Source organism: Chionomys nivalis, chromosome 1, assembly GCF_950005125.1.
Source record: "Chionomys nivalis chromosome 1, mChiNiv1.1, whole genome shotgun sequence".
NCBI classification, from domain to species: domain Eukaryota; kingdom Metazoa; phylum Chordata; class Mammalia; order Rodentia; family Cricetidae; genus Chionomys; species Chionomys nivalis.
This window is the reverse complement of record NC_080086.1, coordinates 162847664-162870285: the sequence shown is the minus strand read 5'-3', so window position 1 is coordinate 162870285 and position 22622 is coordinate 162847664. Positions and strand designations below refer to the sequence as shown.

The 22622-nt window shown below is 44.3% G+C and overlaps 1 protein-coding gene across 1 annotated transcript in view; it reads left to right on the top strand.

The window, feature by feature from the left end:
• Tmem178b (transmembrane protein 178B) overlaps positions 1 to 22622 on the top strand; it is a 384790-nt gene that overhangs the window by 315237 nt on the left and 46931 nt on the right. The window lies entirely within an intron of this gene.

Sequence of the window (22622 nt, the reverse complement as noted above, 5' to 3'; positions counted from 1 at the left end):
ATGGGAGCAGTGCAGAAAGGGTGACTAATACATGGGAGCAGCAAAGCTGGCTAGAACGCCATCTTAGGTCTGAACCTGAAGTCATCTATCACTGCCCATGAAAGTACATCTTTTTATAGTGTTTGTTGGATTGGGAGTTGATCTGATATCATTCTATGAGGAATTTCAGAGCTGGAACACTTTGGTATGGTTTGCCTGGCACTTCTGTTAGTAGCAACCAACAGGTAAGGAAAAGGTGCTAGGGAAATGAAGAAGGGCACTTCTGCATCTCTTTACCTGCCGAGTCCACCACATTGGCTGGGGGACTAGTCAGCTTTCTGTTACAATGGTACATACCCAAGGCATCTACTTATAAAGAAGGAAAGGTTATTATGGCTCACCATTTTAGAGGGTTTGGGCTGATTCATTGGTCCTGTGGCTTTAGGGCCTGTGATGGTGCTTTATGATGAGTGTATGACTAAGTTGAATGCCTCACCACATAGTCAGAGAGCAAACATAACAGAGAAAAAGACTAGATTCTCTCCACCCCCTTCAAGGGCATGCCAATATGACTGGAAGACATCTTTCTAGGACACTTCTTATAGGTGTCATCACTTCCCAATAACGCCACACTGAGAATCGAGCCCATAACACACTTCAGGTCTACCAATACATTACCTTTTTAGAAGAGACAAGAAGGACAATGGGAGATTCACACAGCACCCAGAAGAGTCAGGATTGGGCCTTTTACCTGAGATTCTGACTCAGAGGTCCAGTATATTTCTAAAAGGCTTTAAGATTCACTGACTTAAGTTGTTCCCGTTATCCAGCGACACCAGGGCTAAAACTGAATTGGACTGCCTGGATAAGATGAGATTAGTCCAGCAAAGTCAGGTTCTCCCACTCGGAAGGTAGGGTACTATGAGGTCCCCAGAAGCTCCAGGCAGCCGGTTTCTAGAGTGTTGAGTAATTCATTCATACTTGGGATGTTCCACACTTGCAGAATGAGACACACCAAGCCCCGTGTTAGAGTAGCCATCCTAGAACTGGAAAGCTCATTAAAATAGACTGTTCCCATAGTTTCCCAGTCAGTAGGTCTGGGACAGATTCTTTGGGTGGCTTTGCTGATGCCTGGGACCACTTTATTAGAAGCTGGAGACTTAAGGTGAGCTCTGACCATGTGTGATTGTGAGTCCTGCTCTCAGCAGAACTTGTATGTAGGAATGAGTGGATGGATGGACAGATGGATGAATGGATGGATGGATGAATGGACGGATGGACAGATGGATGGATGGTAGGGTGGATGGATGAATACGATGTAGGAATGAGTAAATAAAGAGACCATTATGATATAGTATAGAAGAGCTATAATGAAGATAGGTGTGAGTCTCAGTTTTTTCTGCTACAATGGAATATGGCAAGGTGATAATTTATAATAAGCAGAAACTTCTTGGCTCATAATTACAGAGGCTAGGAAGTCCAAGGCTGAGTGTGCAGCTGACAAGGGTTCTCTTGTTGTATCATTAAGTGCCAAAAGATGTCACATAGGTGAGAGAGACCATGAGGTGCCTGAAAAAACTTCTATATAGATCAAATTCATAACCACACTAATACACTCTGCTTTAATGACCTGATTGACCTGGTCACCTCTTAAAGGTGATTTCAGGTGCTATAGTGTTAGGAATGTTTTTAACACATGACCCCGAGGGACACATTTAAACCCTAGCAGAGAAGTAAGTCAAAAGTCTGGCCAGGTACAGAAGACACAGAAGCAGAGAGCCCTGGATGTATTCTGAAGATCCGGAAAGAAAGTGAAGATGTTCTTCTGCTCAAGCAGCAGCCAGAACAAAGGTCCAGGTGTAGGAGAGCAGGCACTCTTAAAGCCCCGCGTGATCCCCATGGATGATGGATGGATACGGCCGGCATGATAGGTACAGTTTGGGGAAAGCGAAGGTTAGAAAGCCAGCAACAACCATATCTCTAAAGTGTGACACATTGGAGAGCTGGAGTTTATCCTGAAGACATGAGAGGCCACTGGAGGATCTTAAATGGTAGAGTGGCAAGCTGAGCTGTGCACTAGGGAAAGACGTCGACTCTCTGCAGACACTCCAGCTGGAATGTCTACCTATTTTGCTGAAACAAAATACCTGACAGAAGCGATGTAAGGACATAAGGATTGGCTTAGGTTACAGTTGAAGGGTATGGTCCAGGTCCATCATGTTGGGGAAGGCATGACAGCGGGAACATGAATGGCCAGTGACATTGCAGGAAGCAATGAGGGAGATAAGGACACTCAACTACCTGGCTTTTTCTCTTTTCCTTCAGTCCTGGGGCCCCAGCCTAAGGGGTGATGATGCCCACAGTTGGAGTGGAATTTCTTCTTCAATTATTTTTCCTTAAGAATTTATTCATAGACAACCCGGAAGTTTATCTCTTAGGTAGCTCCAGATCCCACCAAGTTGACATTCAAGACCAAGCATCATATGACCACACATCATTGCTGAGAAAGTTGACACAGTGTCTGCAGGAGAAATGGGGGAAACATTCCAGATGCCCAGGAAAAGAAAGGAAAGGAAACTAAGTGATTTATTTGGGACATTTACTTAATCTTATTTTAGACTATTATATTTAAAAAAATAATAAGGTAGCTATGGAGTGCCTCAGTATGGAAGACGAGATGTTTATGTGCACTCCTTTGCTCTGTGTCCTTGGGAAAATCGCTTCAACTCTCTGTGCTCCGTGTTTCTCCATCTGTGAAATGAGCACCGTGATGGGTAATTGTGAGGATTGCATGCGACAGTGTAAGTAAAATGGCGCTGGGTACATTTTAAGTGTGCCACACTCTGTGTCCCCAGGAGAGCTGATATGGTTGACTATTTCTGTCTCCTCTCTGGTCTTTGTAATTAGCCTGTTTTTTCTCCAAGAAAGAGAACAGCAAGGGTTCTCCTGTCCACAAACACAAGTGCTTGTCGTTTCTGACTGTCTTTGTCTCTTTCCTGAGAAGTAATTTCATGGCTCATGCACTTGAGATTCCATCAGGAAAGCTGGGCCCTCTATCAAGCAGATGATCGGCCCTGCTGGGCATTCATTGGCAAATCACAGTTCTGTTAATTAACTCAATGTGGGATTCCAGCTCTCAGTTCCTTTCAAAGCTCCCTCTCTCACTTGGGGTTTGAGTTGTGGCCTCTCTTCCCTTCGGAGCCCTGGGGACAAGTGTGCCTCGGGCCGCCCCTTTGTCCTTGTCCTCCCTAAGCTCCACAGTCTGGAGACCCAAGTCTTGTCTGCTATCTTCTTCTCATCCTAATTCCCTTCGCCTACTTTCTGGACCCTTTCCTACTTTCTCCCTGTTGTGAACGGGGATGTGGTTTTCTATTTTGAATGCTTTGCTTTGCCTTGGCTTGTCTTCCTGGGTTCGGCTAGACAGGGCTATGCAAGAGTGCCTCACTGAACACCCGTGCCCAGCTTGGAGCAGCCCTGTTTGGCTAATGCAGATCTGACAGACTCCATGACCAAACCCAGGGGAGCGTTTGTAGCCGGAGCTGCTGGATCCGTTTTTCCTAGCACTCCCCTGTTTCCCTTGATGCTGTGTCCTTAGATCGAGACTTCTTTCTCTCCTCTTTCTCTTTTTTCATGTGTGACCATGTATAAATGTGCTCGTGTGTGGGGGGGTGCACAAGTACGTGCAAATTTGTGGAGGCAGAAGGGACCCTCCGACATCAACCTCAGAGAACAGTCTACCTCAGTTGAGACAGGGTCTTTCATTGGCCTGGAAGGCATCAACTAGGTTCATTAGGACAGTCAGAGACTCCCAGGTACCTTCTTGTCCCCGTCTCCCCAATGTCACACACAGAGCTACACACACACACACACACACACACACACGCACAGACACTTGCTTGGTACCTAGTCACTAAGGGGCCTGAAACATAGTAGGCTCATACAGGTGATATAGCATGGAAAGTTCTCACCAGAGGCGTGTTCTAACCTTGACAATCTGAGCTCATTTTTGGTGAGTGATGCCTGGCCAGCTGTGGTTGTTCTATGATTGTTCTGACTCTCACGTTAAAAACGAGCCATAATACTCACTGAACTGCACATGTAAAAATCGAGATGAGGAATTCTCTGTGCGTTTTACCTCAATTTTAAAAAAGAAAGGCTATTCCATCATGTGCCGCAATACAGAGGAACCCGGAAATCACTGAATAAAATCATCTAAAATCATCTAGACCCCAAGTCCCTTATGCAGTGTGCTTCCACTCACCAGAGTAGCTGAGTTCTCAGATGGGTAGAGACAGAGAGTGAAGCGGTCACTGCCAGGGACTGAGAACATTGGAGAATGAGGGTTTAAAGTAGCAGCGTCCTCAGATGGGAAGTGTGCTGGCGACAGAATTACACTGCTAATGGCACGTGACTCTCTGTTTAAAAGCGGTTTCCTTCTAAACTTTGTGTTGTGTATGTGTAAGCACAAGTGTCAAAGCAGGATGAGGAACCATCATGAAAAAGATTTAAGCAGAAATAAATAATTAAAAATAAATTGAGGGAAAATGTAAGGCCTGTCATTTCAGGATTCAGGGGAGTGTGGCAGGAGGATTGTCGTGAGTTTGAGACCAACCTAGACAATATTGCAAGTTGGAGGCAAGTCGGGGAAATTTCAAAAGACCCTGTTTCAAAGCACCAACAAAATAAAAATAAAAATAACTATTTAAAAGGTCTGTTTACTGATTCTGTCATTCTCGCAGCCTTAGGATATAGACATGGCTTATGTACAACTTTGGCCATTCATGAAATCATCGTGTTTAATACATTGCATTTAAAAGTGTAACTCAGACAGCTCGCCTGTTCATTCTGCATGTTTATGGAGCTGTTTGGGAGGCAGAGTGCTTGGCACTTAGCAGAACAATCAGTGCAAATGCACTAATTGCGTTGGGTTTTGAAAGGTCGAGGTGATCTTTATAAGTAGAGCCAAGCCTGTGAGCCCAGGGAACTAGATGTTCTCTATTCTCATGGGTTTGGAAGATGTGTCACTTAGATTGCAAAGAGAAAGTAGGGCTACCACATTTTATTGGAGTTTTCTTATGCAAACATGAGTGGAAGACAAAGCATGGGGGAAGCCCTGCTCTTAGCAAAACTCTTCCTTGGGTCACAGGTTTTCCAAGACTATCTCAGTATTGCTTAGATTTCAAGATGAGTTTGTCTAATCTGCCGCCTTTGTCCACCCGTCGCATTCCTGTATCCCTAGTGACCGTCTGATGGCATCAACTTGTCCTTTATCAGTAAGAAACGAGACCTCCAAACTGTCTCTGAAGCACACTGTTGTTACAAAGACTGAATGAAGGTGAAGTCCTTCCAACCACAGCACATGGTCAGTGCTGCCTACATGATGTCATTTCTTTGTCGTCGGGCACAGTGTCATGCTCGGAGGATAAGAGTAGAGAAATGCAAATCTGACTGTAACTGTGCTTTCTATAGACGTCCTTTTCAGAGACAAATTACCCATCAGTCTGCTCCACCGTGCCCTGGAATCAAGACAAGTATCCTGGCGCTGTGACAGGGCTTTATAGTTCTGCCTGAGAATGGTGTGTCCAGGACATCCACAGCCGCCAGAATTGGTGGACCATACAGCCCATGCTGTTTAGTGACACTTTACACACATCATTCTGCAAGATGTTGGGTTTTATTTGTTCTGAGCCATTTACTAAAGAGTATGTGGATATTTTCAGAGGGCCGAATGGCAAAAAAATATGTTTGTTTTGTTTTCCCCAGTGATGTGGGGTGATTAGTGAGCCTCAGATACAGTCAAGTTCATCCTGGGCTCAGTTGTCTGACTGGCTCCCCTTTGTGGAGTATATGCCTTATGCCATGTGGGATCTGACTGTTGTGTGTGTGTGTGTGTGTGTGTGTGTGTGTGTGAGAGAGAGAGAGAGAGAGAGAGAGAGAGAGAGAGAGAGAGAGAGAGAGAGAGAGAGTTGCTGTATTAAACTTGTTTAAGTAGAAGTTTAATTAGCTCCCATTTCTGTAGACCTCAGAGTATAGCACCAGCATCTGCCCTGCTCTGGTGAAGATCTCAGAACTGGTGGTGTCACGGTGGCAGGCATAGGCAGAGAAAAGACTGTATCAGGAGACAGGAAGCAAGGACGCTTACTTTATACCAACCAGCTTTGGTCAGAACTTACCCAGTCTGGGAGCCAGCTTTAATCCCTTCTGAGAACAATGTCCCCATGACCTACCCATCTTCTCCTAACCCATGCCTCTTAAAGTGTTCTACATTCTCACCCCTGCACTGGGAGTCAGCCTTTAGTGTGACACCTTGGAGGACAAGCTCAAACAGCACCTAAACAAGGTGCTTTAATTTTTTGCATTCTGTGGGGGACATGGTTGTCAGCACCGTTTTAAAGAGAAGGAAACTGAGGCTTGGGGATGGCCAGAGTTTTATGACAGACAAGAGCCAATGCTCAAACTCAATAATTGTATCTCAAAATTTGCAGTGTTTGGTCTCAGTGTTTAGACTTCCGCTGTAATTACTGAAGTCTTTGGCCTTTCTTTAGGCTGTTGGAAGTGTTCTCAGCATTGACATTGTTCACAAAGAAATGTCATTATGGCAATGTCATTATCGTCTTCCATGTCATAGAACAGTGTCAGCCAACAAAATATATGACTTGCGCACCCTTGGTTGTTACTCATGGTGGCATATTCAGAATAACGTCGTGGTGGCTCCGTCTCTGGGTTTCATTGTTCTTGCACCGTTCAGAGCATCTGCACCTGCTTTTTCTGCCTTTCTACAGAAAGATGACTTCATAACACACTGTTTGCTCCGCTCTCTCCGTCCCAACACTGTTGCTTCTTTCAGAGTGTTCCTTGTTTATTCCGATTCTTGAAAGAGAGTGACTTGAAGATTGCCTGGGGTGCCTACGACACACACCACTAAGGTTCTGAAAAACTAGCTAGATAAAAGACTTCTATCAGCGTGCCATGTCAGTCATGAGCAGAGATGCTGTAGAAGATGCTCTGTCCTTCTGTGAGTACTTGAGTCTGTTTCCATGGCATCCTGGGGGCATCTCACCCATGCAGTCATTGTGTTGCGTCTTCACAGATGTTCTAGTTCGCAGTGGCTGCTGATGAACCAAATGTCTCTGGGAGGGATGACTTCTAGTGAGATGATGTTGAAAAGAGCCTTTGAACATCCTCCATCACTGCATCCTTCACTAAAGCCCAAGGATATTGTGTATGTTGTTGCTTTTTTTTTTACAAAAAAAAAGAATGCTTTTATTTTCCTCTTTGCTGTAAATGCAAACTACATTTATTGCATAATTTTAGAAACCACCAGAATTTATAACGAACCATGTGAAGCTATTCTTATTCCTCTTCTTTTACCAGTAACCCTTTGATATGTTTTTTCTTTTTTTTTGCTTATCATCATCATCATCATCAATGTTTATGATCATTGAAATTATATATCCGAGAGCAGATAAAATATGCAATTTGCATCTGTTTTATCCAACATCATTTAATTTCTCCAAAAACATCAGCTTTATGGCTACATAATAGCCCTTAATGCGCACATACCATCATTTGTTTAACTGTTTCCCAATTGTTAGAACAGTTTGGGCTGTTTTTATAAATATGGTTTCTAATATCAGCAATATGCTTCTCACATAAAAGGACATGGTTGGTCAGCTTGTAACATTTAGGTATTAATACTTCACCAGAGAATATCTGTGAAAGTCTTTTATTTCTCAAACTAATTTCAGATAAAGATGGAGATTTTCTTACAGAGGCAGTATCTAGCTCTTATCTATTTCTATTCTTCTATATTTATTTAATCTCTCTATACCCACATATTCAGAAATAAGTTGAAAATTATGTATTTGGGTTTCTTTTTAACATAAACATTATGTAACTTTGACAATGAAATAATCCTGCAGAGTGTCATAATTTAGAAAAAGTATATGTGTGTTTTTACTTAAACTATTTCTATCACAACCAATTTAAACTGATGGTTCCTTGTCAAGAGAGTCGAGTAATTCTTTGGGAGGTGTTAAGGTCTGGGCGGGGTGAACAGGACACAGGAGTGGGAGAATCTAGAACACAGGTGTGTCTGTGACACAAGCAGAGGCAGAGACATTAGGGCAAATCTGTTCTACAGAGGGGCGAGCTGCTCATCTGGCCATCGGGCAGAGCATAGGGAGGGAGAAATGCGATGCTACTCATAAAGCGGATCAGAAATGAAGACCTTAGCACAAAGGCTCCGAGGTTACTATTAACCTGGCAAAGCACAACGTGGCCTGAGCAGAGAAACTCTGGGCAGCAGGACCCTGGGGAGAGTCCACGAGGAGAAAGAAGTTGTAGCTCCTCCTCAAAGGCACTGCACAGGGAAGCATGTTGTGGAGAAATGGTCACAGATGTTAACCCTAAAATGAAAGTCAGGTTCCTTGACTTCTCTGAGTTACCCAGTAGTGACGGAAGGAGGGTCTGGGCTAGAGCAGAGGCCATGTCCCAAAGGCTGGAGACAAAAGATCTATGCATTAATTACCATGCTAACAAAATATGATGGACTTGGACACTGATCAGAAAGAAAATGAAAATGAGGAGAGCTCAAAATATCACTGACATCTGGGAGTCCAGAGGTTGATGATATCGTGAGCATCACTGGGGCTTTGAAGCTCAGAATCCTAACTCTGAAGCTCATCAAGAGGACCTTGAACATTGTGGGCCAGGCTCAGAAGAAGGTTCTGCATGGACAATGGGGACTTAGTAGACGTTGAGTTACTAAGTCCTTGTTAATCTTGTTTGGATCAATGCAGGTTAAGAGTATATTTGGGACTGATGAGGTTGCTTAGTGGTTAAGAACACAATGAGTAGTATTCCAGGGGACCCAGATTCAATCCCAGCACCCACATGGCAGCTCACAACTGTCTGTTTCAGGGGATCTGACACAGACATACTTATAAACAAAGCACCAACGCACATAAAACATTAAATACATAAATCATGAAACAAAGAATAAAAATACGTGAATGTAATTGAATCATAATATAACTCGAAATTCAGATAAATTTATCCTCTTAACTTTTTGATAAAGAGAATACAGTATCTTTAAAACGTTTGTGTGATAGCAGGTGTTTGTGAGGTGTAGCCTCAAGTCAGGGACATCCCCACTACCTGTATATCCAAGTGCTAAAAGCACCAAAAGCTTTGATCTTTTTTTTTCCCATCTCTACTGATGAGAATAGGTCTCCAGAAGGCAGAAATAAACCTTGAACTTGAGAATTGCTCTGCACTGCCAGGTGTGAAGACACAGGAATTGTGACAGTCTGATACATTACTTACAGATGAATGGCATGCCTGTTGTTCCCTTAGAAACCATCTGGGTAGCAGAGGTGTCAGTACAGAAACATCCCTTATATATTTGTCTGTCATTTTTCCTTTTTAATTCATAATCCCAATTAGTTTTTTCTAGCTTGATAAACCTAGTACCAGAATTCCTTTGAAATAACTGGAGAAAAAAAGACTTTTGCCCAACAGTTTCTCGTTTTGTTTTGGGTTTTCGCATATCTATCAACAATTTTGTTCTCATTAGTGAGTGCCTTCTTCAAGCCGGCTTTGAGAGCTGCCAGAATAAAGAAAATGGGGAGGGTTAAAGGAGAGATTGGCTTACATGGGGCCAAAGGGATCGAGACGCTTGTTTCTTGTACAACAAGGCGTGAAGGACATAAAAATTCTTGCTTAACAAAAGATCCAACTGCAAGACACCAGCAAAATTCAAAAGTGACTGGCTACTTCATGTGAAGCATGTAAAACATTTCTGGCTTTAGGAGATACTTTGAGCAAGCACAGCAATCAGACCTCAGAAAATGGCAAACATTTGAAAATATAAACACGAAGCCATCAGGCATCACCGTTCAGTCAAACAAACTGAAATGGCATCTCCTTGCCTAGCTCAGAGTGGGCTCTGGGTACTGAGCACTGTCAGTGATGCCCGGCACGTGACAAGTGCCAGGTAAATGTGTGCACCTTTCCTCCCTTGCTAAGTGACAATCTGGGAGAGACACTGTGGCCTACTCATCTGTGTTCCCATCACTCCGCGGAGAACTAGATCATCTGCTTGAAGTGAAGCAAAGAAGTGACTGAACATTGCCAGAAGATGTAGAAGGACAGTAAGAGAGCAGGATAAGGGAGTCCTAGGCTTTACAACCAATCACCTCGAGGGAACAGCTGGTGTCCTCTTCCTCTGTGGTGGCTATTCTTGATTGTCAAACATGGGATTTCAGCTTGACGTGAACTGGTCTGCTCCACTACGCCTTTCTTGCCATGTACAACTGAGTCTTCTGAAACCATGAGCCAAAATCAGTTTTCCTCCCTTAAGTTGTTCCCACCAAGAATTGTGGTCACAGTGATAACAAAAGTAGCTAATATGGTTTGTGCTCAGATTTCACCCTTGACCTTCCTTCTTTATCTGTGTGCATCTTTAGGAAAGCAGGAACTCAATAGTCTCAAATCAGAATCAAGCAAGCACTAATTCCCTCTCTATACTTGTGACCCTGACAGTTAACATGGCAAGAAGCAGGTGTCTCTAATTATCTATCAGTGCACTGGGTACTTAATTGTCTGAATCTTATATTTTTCTCATAATATTTATCCTTTAATCTTTATTCCAAACCATCCCCCAAGTAAGGAAAGATTAAAAACATTCCATGTCTCTTCTTCTGTATACTAGCTGATGATGTCCATATTTTTCTTACCACCTGATACAGAAGACTGGACGTCCTGAGCAGTGGCTACCTCACACCTTTATTTCTTGTATTGTCACCAAGTGTTGTCAGTTCATCTGCTTTCTGTGTATCAGTCCACATTCAGAAACTGCAAAAGCAGAGCCTTAGAAGCTGTAGTCTGGGAGGTGTGAACTTAGGGATCTCTAAGTCAGTGTTCTGAGGAACTGAGAACATTCCTTTCTAGAGAGCTGTCGCTGAGATGAAGGAAGAGCAGGTGCTGCATGGCTGAGGCTTTGTGACTGACAGGGTCAACAGGAGAGGACATGCCTAGCAGTAAGGCCTATGGAACAAGACTAAGGATGAGTGTCCTCGCTGCAGAGCACAGCTGTTCCAAATGGCTACACTTAGCACACAACTGGAGTCTACATTCCCAGGAGGCGTCTGGAGTCATGCAGAAGTCCTTCTCTCTTGGCGGCCATCCGACTTCATCTTGACAAGCTCCTGCAGCAGTGTCTGTTGGAATTTGTCCCTTCCTTTAATCCTTGTTCTCTGCTGTAATGTAGCTTTTCAGAATCACGAAACAATTGTCTTGTCTCCTTCCTTCACGGCTGGCCTTCCTCTTTTCAGCCATAGTTATCTTTATAGGCTGAGTATAATTCTAACCCCTTTCCCCCTGATTCCAGATGAGATCTAAACTGTAAGAATGATACCACTGGCCATTGTTGACCAACTGAGTTACTCACAAATGCAGTTAAATCGATTAAGAGTCTTCATATTCTTTCCCCCAAATCGCTGCAGTGGAGAACCGGAAGGAACACTTATTTCCTAGAGAGAGTATAGCAAGTCATAGCAAATACTTTCTTGTTTGTAACAGAGCACAAAGCCTGATTACGCTGCTCTAAGTCAATGTGTGGCTGATCATTAGGTGAATATGTTACACAGTGCATGGAGAACATGTAGACTCCTGCTTCATTTCCTTCGCACTTGCGATTGCCTCTGCCTGGGATGCCCACATGCCTGTCGCCTCCTTATGTGGGTGTTTATTTAAATGCCGCAGGTAAAAGGAAGTTTCCTGAGCCCCTTGCACCCCACTGTACCTCCTTCCACTTACCTGATTCGTTTTCATTCATCGAGTTTGTCCCCCCCCCCCGACATGTGTACATATATGTCATGTGGGCATTTGTTTGCCTTTTCACCTGGAAGGTGGATTTTAAAGAGCCAGTGACTTATTTTGTTCACAAATGTATTTCTTCCCACAGCAGTTGCTTGATCACTATATGTGGAGTGGATGAAGATGCTGATGTCTTCTGTATAGCTAACGACATGGGGAAGAGGCAGCCCACTGAATGGGAGAAAAATCTTTGCTAACCACACATATGAAAGAGGATTACTATCTAGAATATTTAAAGCACCTGAAAACTAAATACCAAGAAATAAAACAGCCTGGTCAATAAATGAGCTAATGAAATGAACAAGCAGTTTTCAAAAGATGATATACCTTCACTAGCTATCGGAAGAATGCAAATTAAGACTACACTGAGAGTCCATCTTACCCCAGAAGCAATGATAATCACTGAAAAAAAAAACCACAAACAATAAACACTGGCCTGGATACAGACAAAAGGGAACCCTCATATGTATCTGGGAGAAATGTAAATCCTGCCAATTACATATTTTATTTTTCTCCTTACCACTGTTCCCCCAACACACATACTCAAGCATGTATGAATGTAATCAAAAATAATAGTGATATATATATATATATATACATACATCTTTTATTAATCTATAAAAATAAAATTATATCATCTGCAAGAAAATGGGTGGAAAGGAAGACTACCATATTAAGAGGATTAAGTGAATCTCGGGCAACTATCTCATGTTCTTTCATTTGAGAGCCCTAGATTTTTATATAAATACATAAAACAATATATGCATATATGGCATAAAAATAGAAGCAAATTATCTAGAAAAAAAGGGGAAGTGGGAGGGGTTAGAAAGGTGAGGGGGCAGTATAGTAGGAACATGGTCAGAGTACAAGAGCCACATGAAAATGTCCTTATGAAATCCCTTACTAAAAAAATTAAGTAAATGTCAAATGACCCCCCCAGTAGGTCAGGAGAACTACCGAGAAGGCATAGGGGAAAAGAGAGGTCCCCTGGGTCTCCCAGTCATTACTGCAGAGAGGGGTCCATAGTGAGGAGAAGGAAACGTGATTGGAAAGGAAGAAAGCAGACCCTGCTCTCATGTGCACAGTCTCTCCCAGCTGTGCGGGATGTGCAAGCCTTATTATCATCTATTAGATTTATGATATCTTAGCATTCTTAAAAATTGGCCCCATCATGTCTTATTAGTACTTTAATAACAGGCTCTTAATTTTCAATTTTTTCTCTGCCTCTTGGGATAAAGACAGGCCAGCAGACTGCAAAGCGGCATTGAGAATCACAGCTATAGGAGCAGAGTCATCTGGTCTACCCCAGGACTGCCAGGCAGGAGGTCCACTTCCCAAAGCAGACACACAAATGCAAAGCTTGTGTGACTTCTCTGAAGTGCTGTAACGTGCAGAAAGAAGCAGACACCATCTCCCAACCCCAGTTGGTGACTGCCCACACCATATCCCATGTCCTTTCTGCTCTAAAAGTGCCACAGTGCCTGTTCCTATCACTCCATATGCACAGACGTTGGGAAATATCTTTGCTTATTTGAAGACAGGCACAAGTGAATATTCTTTGAGGCCACTTTACTAGCATACTTGGAAGTCAGAAAACCAATTTTGCTGGCATGGCATAATTTAAAAGCTTTTTCAGGACAGAAGCAAAAATGTGCTAGTCTTGTATTTCCTATGTTGTTTGGAATGACTAGTACACCCTGGGGCTATTAAATACACATTGAATGACACTGATGGTAGCTACAGAGTCCATTGTATTTGCGTTCTGTCTTGGAGCCTGCAGTGAACATAAGTGATGAAAGACATTTGTAGTAGCACTTTACAGTTTACAAAGGGCTTTCAAAGATCTCACTTGATCCATGACTCTCGCAGGCTGTAGAACACAGTGATTAAAAGCAAAAGCCTTAGAGTCAGAGCAGAATGCTCTACCTCCGCTTGTTGCATTCAAGCAGCAGACTCGACCCCCAAGTTCCTTATTATCCCATCAATAAAAGGGGAGAAGGGGTTATGTAGGACAAAGTATATATAGAGTGTTTAGGATGAACTTAGAATATGAAATGCTAATTGCATCCTTGTATAAATAATCATCATCATTAATAATAAATCATGATTCTGATTTCAGGTTTGGCTTGTACAAGAGTATCTGTGACTCATTTATGAAAGACTATACAGTTTGTTTGTTTTTTTCTTACCATAACATTTTAAGCCTGTTCTAATAATCTTCTATCTCTATTCCTAAATAATACATATGGGAGATTGTCATGAGTGTTGGATACCTTGTTAGGTATTTCACTCTTTTTGTTTTATTGTAGTTAATGAAATCTGAGAACTACTAAACCCTGAGTGTCTCTCTCTCCCCCTTCCTCTCCCCACCCTCTCTGTTCATTTTGTTTTTTGAGACAGGCTCTCTGTGTAACCTTGACTGTCCTGGAACTCGTTCTATAGACCAGGTTGGCCTCAAACTCACAGAAATCCACCTACCTCTGCCTCCCAAGTTTTGGAATTAAAAGTGTGTGTCACCATTGCCCAGCTGAACCCCAAGTCTTAAATTGTCCTCTCTCTTTCCCGGATAAACCTTGGCATGCATAAGAAACCTGCCTGTAAAAAGAGACAGGTTTGGTTTCTTTCTTTTTAAATTCTACCTGGTACTTGTTTTGGTTCCTTCAGGTCTGGAGTTGAGGAAAGGCAGGCAAGTGATATGCCAACAAGGTCTAAAGTGCTTGGTGCTCTCATGCTCAATGTTGGTGCTTTTCATGTGCCAGGTTCCAAATACTGAATCTGGCTCTCACAGGAAATCTGCAATTTCTCTGGGAATTCTATGTAGGAACTGACAATGCGCTGTTATTTCCTGAGATGAACAGGCCATTGTCCAGGTGATCTGGTTCTACTTCCTCCTCAACTCCCAATTTTGGTGCTATCCTCTATTGAGACTCTCTGGTGGAGTCATGTCATCAAAAGAGGAAGGCACTGTGATGCCAAGGTTCTTAGATTTCACTCCCTTATGCTTGGCCTGTGGAGAAAGCATGAGCTCTTCCCCCAGCAAACCTCTGCATGCATGCCTCTGTCTAACTTTATTGCCCCAGGAAGCTCTAGACAGCCATTTACTTAGCTTTTGAGGACACAAGTAAATTCCATCTTGTGTCCTGTAAACTATGCAGCATCCCGATGCTGCTCTCCAAGTAACTCTCTCAAGGTTGTTGACCTGGGTAGGTAAGAGTGGAGATGCCCACATGGGAGAAATGAGAATACACAGTTCCCTAATAACTCTCTTCTGAGAAGCCTTCATCCCCCAGACTCCTTTCCCAGTTTCCTATTCTCTTGTTCTATATGAACTGAAGATGGGTACTACAGGATGCTGAACTAGGCTGCAGTACCTTTTGTAGCAAGGTCTATACAAGTTCTTACACCTCTCCCTAAAACACTGCAATCCTAACAGCACAATCAACATTCACAATTTTAGATGTTCTGTTACTCATATTAAAGACATGAATAGAAATAGGTCTAATTAATTTTTATAATATGATGTAATCCAATCTGTCCAAAATGTCACATCAACATGTAATCAATATAAACAACAATTGTTAAGAAATGCCTTATAGAAATTCCTGCTGAGTCTGTAACATCCAACTGTGATATCTATCTCACACTCAGGGCACGTTTCAGTTCAAGCACTCAATAAAAATTTCAAGGCTTGTGGATGCCACTATAGCAAACTTTCTTTTGGACTATCTTTGGATCGCCAACACATAAATAATGACATGGAGACCTATTATTGATTCTGAAAGTTTGCCTTTAGCTTAGACTTGTCACCAACTAGCCCCTATAACTCAAATTAACCTGTTTTTATTAATTTATGTTCGGCCACGTGACTCAGTGACCTCTGCTCTGTACCATGTGTCCTATTTCTTTAGAGTCTCCCAGGCATCTCTCCGCTCTCTTCTTCCCAGAATCCTCTCTGTCCCCAGAAGTCCCACCTAACTTCTTCCTGCCTAGCTGTTGGCCCTTCAGCTCTTTATTAAGCCAATCACAGCAATATATCTCCACCCAGTGTACAAATATTCCACACCATGCTGTCTTGCACACTGCAGAACAGACTTTTCCTCCACTACCATTGCCTCCATGACCTCAGAACTAAGACAGTGAGGTTATGATCTGCACAATGCATTCCAGTCAATATATGTGGAATCAGGATGTAGATTTTAGGTACTGTTAAGAAGGAATTGAAGACTTGTAACCACTATCTTTTATCACTGTACCAATCCTAGCAGGTTGGCCCATTATTTGTGCTTAGAACTTTGTAAAGTCAATAAAACTTTTATCTCCTAAGGAACTCAAAACCTGATTCTTAAAGTTCTTTTTACTCCTATTGTAAAAAAGAGAACCCCCCAACACACACCCACAATCCACAAAGGTTCCTTATTAACTTTTGGTTATATGTGGGCAGGTGCATATGTATGTTTGCATACATGCAATATAGAAATATATAGGCTTGAACATTGCTTTTTGTTCGTTTTTCATGTCATTGACATTTTCAATAGAATGGTTTTGATGAGTGAATATATTCCATTATCTTTTAGTGAACATTAAGTACAATTCTGGGCTTTGAAATAGCACAGGGTATGAGAGGCATTGAAGAATGGCAAAAGAATGGCCAGAATGGGACCCTTTCTCGGAGATGACTTTTACAGGCTGTGGAACCTTAGTTAACTAAAATCCCCATGTTCCACTTTCTAAATTGGAAATAAAAAATTGCATCTTCCTTACAGGACAATCAAGGTTGAGTTGGTCCATCCTACACATATCCTCCAACACCCACCTGGATAGAACAGACAGACAATGCTGATCCCTGTTTAATCTCCACTTTCCCTGTGTTTCACAAAGCTAACTTAGCTAACTCCCAGGCACTGGCTGAATTCTAAGGTGCCTGTATATGTTGATGCTCGCGTCTTCTGATTGCTTTGTGGCGTCTCTCTGGGGTCATGTGCGTGCCAAGCAGCACATTGCCGTACCTTACATTCCAAGTAGCTGTCAGTGACTTGCTGCAGCGGGAAGGAGAAATGGGCTCTTTTCTCGGCTGGAAGAGCAGGTTGCCAGATCCACCCAGGTGTAGCAGGATGGCTGAGCTACAATCCCCTTCACGTCGTTCCCTTCTCAGCCATGGTGGCGGCAGCAGCAAGAGCCATAACTGCGGCTTTAACATTTTGGTTTTGGGGATTGGGATGCTTCTCCTTGGTTCTGAATTCTCTTTCCTTTCACTTCCTCCTGGACTTGCTTTGGCTGCTAACCTAGCTTTCCTCAGGCAAGTACGAATTTCATAATTTGCCTTCCATTGTTTTGACAATGAATGTGATTTGTATATAGCAGCACGGCTCAATATCCTATTTGTGGCAACTCCCTAATCTGGGGGTAAGATTGAGGAGGAAGGAGCTTCAAGGTTGCCTTCTGACCCAGAAACTGCCTCTTGTTTCTACAGCAACTGCCTTCTCCCACGGATGTTCATCCTGACTCATAGGGATGGGCAGTGCGGAAGACTCTGCTTCATTCATAATCTGAAGGGGAGCAGTTGTCCTTGTAACCCCACTCTTCAGACTATCGGAAACCCAAATGCATACTGATGTTTCCTTTGTATGCAGTGAGCAATGAGGTCAAGTTGTTTAAGTAATAGTTAATGATGGCTTAAAAAAACACAAAACAAACAAATAAACAACAACAAAATCCCTAAAATTAGGGAAGAAAAAAGCAGAGTTCAAGTCACAATGACATTTGAGTCACTGAAGCAGATTGGATTGTGAAGGTATTTTCTCCTGGCCCTGGTGTTATCACACACACACACACACACACACACACACACACACACACGACTTGGATAATTACTACAGGGTTGGATGATGATCATAGTTAGCAAATATTTGTCGAACACCTGCTTGTGGCAGGCAATGAGCTAGGGACTAGGAAGACAGAAAAAATCAAACACCAATGCAGCCCTGAACCAGCTTGAATTTACTGAAGGAAGAGAGGTGTAAACAAGTAACTGCAGTAAGATCCGGCAGGGAGATCAGCCAAGTGCAGTTCTGGGTGCTACTTGTGAGGTCTACTAAAGCCATAGCAGAAGTCGCCAGACACACACACACACACACACACACACACACACACACTCCAGGGAGGTCTTCGAAGATGATGTGGAGCTTCATAGACAGAGCATCCAGGAAGCTTTGGGATGCTAGAGGACCGTTTGCTGTTCAGCACGAAGGGCGGGGAAAGAACTACAGTTTGGACAACTGGAGTATGAAGGGCTTGGAGAAGGATGGGACAGGGGATGAGGCAGAGGCTGTCTGGAGCGCATCTTAGAGACCAAAACCCCTTATCTGCTACTCCTCATGGCAACCCAGGTACTAGTTTGTTTTCACCAAAATAATTCCTTAAATTTAACTACGCTGTGATACTGAAGCAACTTGCATTGTGTGAGTCAGAGGCAAAAGCTGTTCCTGTTTTTCTTACCTAAATCACCGAATCCCTCCCAACACACATCATATTCTGCCCCACATCTCTTCCTCCTGCGTGCCTGAAGTGCTCACTGCGGGAGCCCAGGGTTGAAAGACCCTGGAAGGCCACCGGCACCTCTGCCATTAGCTGCTGCTGTAGCCTCCAGCTGTTTGGAGTCCTCGGAGGATAGAGAGCAACAGCCCTCCAGGGTGTGTATATCTCCATATTAATAAATAATCTCTTGGCCGCAGCCGCTCCAGCACCTGAAAAACAAAGGGAACAGACTCCAGGTGCTTTCTTGGAGTCACGCGTCTTTAATGAGAAGCACGCCCCTGCATCAGGCTCCCCTCCTTCTGTGCACAAGGATGGCAAATGTGAGGGACACGGTGCACAGAGAATGGCTGCTTAAACCGAGGTGACTTCACACCCCGTCGTACTCCTGGGCCACAACAGTGTTTGCACCCGTAGCTCAGGGAGACCTCCCAATAACTCTTGGATGTCAATGCTGTTCTAGCCTCCGCTTGCCATATGCATGAATGGCCATCCAGAAACACTGGCTAATTTGCCAGTGTCCCAGGGCCAAAGGGTAGAAGAGTGAGACATGGTTTCAGAATCTTTTCATGTGTTCCCACATCTCCACTCCAATACCACTTCCTTTGGGGATAATGACTGGCTTCTGGAATGTTCCCAGTCTTCTGAATTAGCCTGTCCTGAGTTGACCCCAAGGGTAGGAAGTTCGTTGCCAATTCTGTCTCATTCATATTCCCTCTCCATACTCCCTCTTTTCTTCTTCCCGCGCTGACTGAGCCCTCAGTATGGAGACACTGGGGCTCTCCGCAGTACTTTGCTCAGCCTGCGATGCCGAGGACCTGGTTCATTTGTGAGTGATCATTTGGCTCCCAGGGTGGTGCCTTTGTAACCAGCGCTGCCTGATTCTGTCATACAGAAGGGGGAGCTTCCAGAGGCAAGGCAACCCTCCTGGCTCTTGCCAGACAGCCATTAGTACAGTGTGCTCTCTTTCCCCATGTGTATCCAGCCTTTACCTAGGTAACAAGGTCTAGCCCGAGCTTATCCACTTACCACTTATCCTTATGCCCTTATACTGTTGCTGCTGCTGCTGTTGCTGCTTCTTCTTCTTCTTCTTCTTCTTCTTCTTCTTCTTCTTCTTCTTCTTCTTCTTCTTCTTCTTCTTCTTCTTCTTCTTCTTCCTCCTCCTCCTCCTCCTCCTCTTCCTCCCTCCTCCTCCTCCTCCTCCTCCTCCTCCTCCTCCTCCTCCTCCTTCTTCTTCTTCTTCTTCTTCTTCTTCTTCGAACTCAGGCTGTCAGACTTGGCCACAAGCGCCTTCACCTGCCCAAGTTTGGAAGTAGGATACTGAAGAGTTACGAGGACCTACTGGGCCAGTGAGGGAAGCTGAAGTCAGCTTGGGACTTGGGACCCGCCATACACTTGGTCTCTTAGGCAGCGCCTTTGCTTTCAGAGTCCCATGGTGCAATGGGGCTGTTCATTGCCCAGGAGAAACCTCACTCGCTCACTGTAGGCTGGAGGCACAGCTCTATCATTCATCTTCCGGAAACGGCGTAGAAGGGGCCTGAGGTGTGTGTCAGTGGTAAGATTTCACATCCAGTCGTCACTTACCAAGGGATGGTCATGAGCTTCGGTATGGAACCCTGCCCTCCGCCTGTGCTAGCCAGCCCCTGGTGGGGGCTGCTCCTACCCCATTACTAAGTGCTCTGTTCGATGTCCTGGAAGTTGGGAGAAATGGGTGCCCCTCAGTGGTGTGGAGTGGTCAGAAGATCTGATACTCGAATTCCTTTTCAGAGCACTGCCTCAAAATACCTGCTTCACCTCTTTTCTGTCTACCACCTAATCTAAAAGGTCCCATATGATGAGCTTGGGAGCCTGTGGGGAATCCTGCAGATGGGGTTCCCTGGTACCTTTGGCCTTGGCCCATTTCCACCAGTTTCACAGCCCCCACTCTCCTTGTTCTCTTCTTTCCTTTGTTCCCCATCTCGTAGGTATAGCTCTGGCTTGATTATGGAAGAAGAAATACCAAGTGCATTTGTTCTCATCAATTTTAATTCTTTTATTTATCCCGTGTTCTCACACAGCTCAGGAAGGCAGCTGCTAACTCTATTTGCAGCCCACTAGTGTGGAAACTGTCAATAACTTATTTATTTGTCTTTGGATCTTGCCTTTTTCTCATCTGTAAAATTGGAATATTTCTTGTCCTGCCTGCCTTCTGACCTAGTATAGCAGCTTGCCTGAGCTATCACATAGATAACCCAGTTAACTTTCCAAGGAGAAAAGAGCCGTTTTTTCATGCGGAGGTTGGACGAAGTCAGACTCAAGGGTGTTGTGAAAGTCTTCCCTGGGTCAATGAAAACACGGTCGGGATCTCTGTTTCTCATCCTGTTTCCACATCAACAATTTAGAACAACCCTTTACCTCAGTCAACAAGACCCCGTGGGAGACACAGAAGTTTACCTGAGCTGAGGGAAAGAAGGCAACCACTTCTCCCTCACTGGGACCTAGATGGCCAGGGCTTTCTGAAAACCTTTGGAAGAGCATTATTTTTTCCATGTCCCTGCTTTTCTGCCCCCTCCAATTTTCTTCTAAGTAAAACACTTTGTTTTCATCCTTCAATAAATGTCACCTCCTATTTTTCTGGTTGGCATTCTCTTTAGACTTTCTGCCTCAGCAACCCACGGGTCCATCTCTGGCCAGTGTGGGCCCACTTGATGTGACCCACCTTCTCACTCAGTTCCTTAGGCAGAATCTTTGCTCTCAGTGGGCTATAGAGCCAGGGGCCAATATAGGACTTCCAGGCATTGACGTTGAGTGAGAATTTGGCCTCCAGAGGAAAGAATAAATTTACTGGGATCACAGTGAAAAGGATCCAGAAGCCTTCGTGGGACGAAGAGGGGAAGAGCCCAGGAAAGGGTGCTGACTTGAAGTACCTTCTGTTTAAGTTACTAAACTTCCCAGTGCGAGAGCTGGACTCTTTCCCTTCCTTCCCATTTGCCTTTCAAGAAAGCAGAGGGTAAAGAATCAATTTGCATGGGCTCAGATATCCACTCGAGACCTCTCCTCACTGACAAGGCAGCTCAGGCCCTTGTGGTGAGGAAAGCAGGGATCCCAGTCAGGGCTGGAGGCAGTGAGTGTGACTGCGGTCATGGACATAAAAGGACACACAATGCACCGCCCAGAGGAACTGACCATAGGAACTGGGACTGGCTCATGGGCAGGAGTATTCCTTCCCTTTCTAGCTCTGGCTGGCTGTGCAGGAGGCGTGGCTCCTGTGTTAGTACTGTCATCGAATGACTCTTCCTCCATAGCTTCGCTTGACTCATTTGGCAGTCTGAGCAATCTGCTCAGTGTTCGTGATAATGAGGCTTCCTTGGCAACTCACAGAAGTGAATACAGAGTGTTATTTCCACCTGGCTGGGGGAGGCCTGCTAGGTGCTCAGGAGAGCAAAGGAGAACAAGGCAGGGCAGGGGTCTGCTCTGCTGCCCCTTCCAGGATGTCTGCCTCTGGAGCTAGGGAACTGTCCAGCTTCTGCAGGATCCCCCTTCCCAGATGGGAGGGCCAGCCATTGTTTCCCCTCTGTGTTTGTGCCTCCCACTCTTCAACCAGATTCTGTTGGTTGGGGCTGACAATGTCTCATTTTCCTTGTCAGAACAAAGGGACTAGATCCCCAATAGAGGGATCTTGACTCAAACTGTGCTCTGTTGTGGGCAGAGGTCCTTTCTTCCCCCCAAGCACGACTCTGGATGGGTCGGAGTGGACAGAATATAAGAGAGGGAAAGGATGGGGGGTGGCCTCCTGATGAGTTCGTATCACTGGCTTAAATGTGGGCAGGCATGAGAGAGTGCAGGCAGTCTCAGAAAGCAATGACCACCATACTGGGGTGGGTGAGGTGCTCCCCAGAAGGAAGTAAAAGCCAGCTTGGCAAAAAGAGAGTAAGAGAAGGAAACCATTTGGGGAACAAGTCCAGGTCAGAGCCACGCATGAAGAGGGAGGGTGCATGAGTAGCTCTGGGGACATCTGATCACAGGAGGAAAAAGGCCAGCGAAAAAGCTAAGTTGGACAAGATGCTAAGTAGCCAGCGGAGACATGGACCGGCTCTGCTGTCTCCCTTCTGCTGTAAACAGTATTTTCCCAGCAACCTCCTTCCTCACCAACTCGTTCTTGGCTTCGACAGATTGTAGAGGTATAGAGCAGACATGGCCCTTACCCGGAAGCGGGGGCTGACCTGAGAGTGGAAGGATACAGGTAATTGCAA